This window comes from Spinacia oleracea, chromosome 6, assembly GCF_020520425.1.
Source record: "Spinacia oleracea cultivar Varoflay chromosome 6, BTI_SOV_V1, whole genome shotgun sequence".
Classification (NCBI taxonomy): Eukaryota; Viridiplantae; Streptophyta; class Magnoliopsida; order Caryophyllales; family Amaranthaceae; genus Spinacia; species Spinacia oleracea.
Genome location: NC_079492.1, coordinates 6,351,093 through 6,354,927, shown reverse-complemented (window position 1 = coordinate 6,354,927; position 3,835 = coordinate 6,351,093). Strand labels below are relative to the sequence as shown.

At 35.7% G+C, this 3,835-nt stretch overlaps 1 long non-coding RNA gene across 1 annotated transcript; it reads right to left on the bottom strand.

Moving 5' to 3' along the window:
- Nucleotides 1-602: 602 nt before the first annotated feature.
- LOC110790732 (uncharacterized) lies at nucleotides 603-1,724 on the bottom strand. The gene is made up of 2 exons (XR_002533911.2): nucleotides 1,207-1,724; nucleotides 603-1,077 (listed from the first exon to the last, which is right to left on the bottom strand). It is a non-coding gene; the product is annotated as an uncharacterized lncRNA (long non-coding RNA).
- Between the last annotated feature and the right edge of the window lie 2,111 nt (nucleotides 1,725-3,835).

Genomic DNA, 3,835 nt, shown 5'->3' with positions numbered 1-3,835 from the left:
TCATTGCTTAACTAGTTGATCAATTGTTTAACTAGTTGGTTTCATTGCTTAACTAATTGAATTTCAGACTTAACAACTAGTTTATTTATAAGTGTAAATTTATTAGCTTCATTGCTTAACAAATTAGTTCCAATGCTTAACTATTTGGAATCCTTGCTTAACTAATTGGTTCCAGTGCTTAACTAATTGGTTCAATTGCTTAACTAATTAGTTTCACTACTTAACTAATTAGTTTCATTACTTAACTAATTGATTTCATTACTTAAATAATTGATTCTATTGCTTAACTAATTGGTTCCATTTACCTCATTAACTACTTAGTTTCAATGCTTAACTAATTGGTTCCCACTGTTTAACTAATTAGTTTTATCGTTTAACAAATTGGTTACATTGCATAACTATTTCTTTATCTAAAACTCACAAAATTTTAACTAAAACCAAGAAAATCATAACTGAAACATAAAATAAATCTTAACTAAAACTCAAAAAACATAGAAAATTATTCTTAACGAAAATAAAATTATTCTCAAATAAAAAAAATTAACCTCAACTAAAACGAAAATATTCTTAACTAGAAAATCATTATTCTCGACTAAAACAAATTAACGTTAACTAAAATGAAAATATTCTTGACTAAAACATCATTATTCTCAACTAAAACAACTTTAAGCTTAACTAGAACAAATTTTTTCTTAACTAAAACCAAATTATTTTTAACTTAAATAGAGTTATTCTTAACTAAAATATAATTATTCTTGACTAAACGAAAAATTTACTTCAATACAAAAAATGTAACAAAAACGATACATATTACAAAGTTTAACTAAAACTAAAATTTTCTTAACCAATAACCTATTTAATCATATTTGTTCAACATAATCAAGATATGGATTCTGGAATCAGGTTGTTCCTTCGCGTCGCAACCACCACCACCAGCCCCAAAGCATGCTCACTACACTGTTGCTCAACCAACCATGTCTTAGCATTGCGAAGAGGAACCAACGACCTCCACCCCAACTAGGTCTGGTCGCACCGAGTGATCGAGGCAGATTGCGAGGTGGTTAATCGCATAAGAACCTAATCACATCAAAAATCAAAATCCAAATCAAAATAAAAGAACTACAGCATAAGAATATAATAATTCCTTAATTTCATAATAATTCCAAATAAATAAAACTAAAATCTCCATATTGTAGAAAATCAAACCTGTTTTGAAGGAAGACATCCGGTGGATGAAGCGGACCATCTCTTGAAATCAGTTCATCGGATTTCGTGGCCGGAGAAGTTACCGGAGACGCTTCCGCCGACGAAGATAGATAGAGAACTCGTGAGCTACCGAACCATCACTTGAAATACGCCAAACAATTAAATACAAACCTAAATCAACAAGCAAAAGCCTCCTCGGTATCTCCTCTTCTGCCGCCGTCGAGATGGATGAGAACCAAACACGCCACCACCACGTCCAAACTCGGCGAACTAGATCTATTTATGGCAGCAAAACCTTCTCTTTCCTCTCTCACTACCAAATAGTGTTTGCTGGCTTCTTGCGACGACGACGGCAAGGAGTTGATGGTGACGACGGCACCGAAGAGTTGTTGGTGACGGAGGCATCGAGGAGTTTCAAGGAGAGAGAATGCAGAAACCCTGAAATCAGTAAGAGAGAGAAAATCCTTGAAATGAAATGAAAAATAAATCCTAAAATGGTATATATATATTTTTTTAAATAAATGTTGAGTCATGCTGACGTCAATAGAATGGTACAGCTTGGCTGCCATCAAGGCGGTCTTTCCTGTAAGACCGTCTTTTCTAAAAGTTTGTAAAAATAATTAGTAAAAATAATATTTATAATAATTAAATTATTCAAAATTAAATTACGAGAAAAAATTAAATTACGAATTTTAAATTTAATTAATATCGTTTTTCAACTGAAAATCAAAATTAAATTAAAACGAATCGATCAGGTCAAGACGAGGCCATGGGCTTGCGCCCATCCCTCGTCGAGTCCACGTAGCAGCAACGCCCCATGGGCTGCCACTCGACTGATCGCATAGCAAGGCACGAGCAGCCACGCGTAGACGCAGCAAGCCGAGCAAGCCACGCCTACGCGCAGCAGCAGCTCGCTCGCTGTGGCGAGGCATCCTTCGCTGGGCGAGGCAGCGCTTGTTGGTGCGGGGCAACGCTCGCTGCCCGCGCGCGCGGCCTCGTCTTGCTTGCTGCCTTGCTTCTCGCCCCACCCGCCCACTACTCGCAGCACTCGACGCTAGGCAGGGCTGCTGCCTTGCGCTCTCGTGCCACGCCCTTGCTCGCTGCATTCGTACCGCATGGGAGACGAGCTCCCTTGCTCGTCGTCGCATGCCCGCACTATACAACACCCCTTAAGGGTAACACTAAGCGTCCATTGCTTCGTGCGTGCAAGATTCGTGAACGGATTTTATAAAAATCAAAACTTTATTATTTAAATTTATCGACGGATTAATAAATCATATTAATTTCATAAATTTATGGCAAAAAATCGAAAATTTATTATTCAAATTAATTTCCGATCGTATTTATTTTCATGGATTCAAATCTAGGTCATAAAATTTTAATACTTTTCCATTTTAACAAATTTTATGGTGGTTTTTAATCATGAATTCCTAATTAAATTGTTAATTAATTATGAAAATCAAATCAAATTCTAAATTATTCGAATTTCAACAAATTAATTACAATTACAAATTAGGTTGTATAATTAACAAGCTTAGGCATTAAAATTGTTAAACATATACAGTAGGTCAATCATAGATTCAAGATTTACAAACAAGAATCGCAAATATTTAATTTCACATCCAAAAAATTATAAATTTTGCGTTCGAAAAACTAAAACCTCTGAAAAGTCATAGTTAGGCTTCGAATTTGGGAATTCTGGGTTCGGCATCAAATCTTTGATTTTAGTCAAAATTTTAAAAAGCCGTTTACATGCGAAATCCACTATAAAATTATACGATTCCGACCATTATTGACTAAACTGCCGAAAATCCTGCGAACATATAACTAAATAATCACGCGAATTTGCAATTAATTACAAAAATCGAAATTAATCACCCCTTTAATTCATTGCAAATTTATAAAATTTAACCATGTTAACCATAATTGATTATGGAATTAATTAGAGACTCGTGATACCACTGTTAGGTTAAGACAAATATAAAACATATATTTCATGCGGAAAAACCATAAAGCCAGGAATCCAAATTAATTGCCACATAACAATTAGCATAATTTAGCTAGGATGCTTACATTTGTAGCGTGCCTTCCCTAGCTACTCCCGAACCGAACAAGAACAAGTTTAGGACTCCAAGTGTAGTCCCTCCGTAGATAGTCCACAGCACGTTCGGATCCGCCTTAGATTCAATTAACTAGAATTTAGGCTAAGGTTTTATGTTATTCGTTTATAATTTTGTGGCAAATTATTAACCTTAGTTTTTAACTTAAAACTATATGAATACTTGAATTGATGTATTATAAATTGTGATTGCCATCACCTATTTATAGGGTAGGATTATCGGAACTAGAAACCTACTAGGATTCAACTTATCTAATTCTATTAGAATTTGATTCAAATTAAATCTATTAGTTTTAGTGTTTTGCATAACAACTAATTCTAGTAGTTTCAGGAAAATAGTATAATCGGATAAATCCTAAACGCTTAAGGATTCGTAACATGCACGAACGCACCAACACGCACGAACAGCCCACGAGGGGGCCTGCCCGGGAGCGCAGTGGAATGGCTCGGTCCAGCAGATGGTACGCAGCCCACGAAGGGCGCACCAGCTTGCTGGCCTTGCCGCATGCT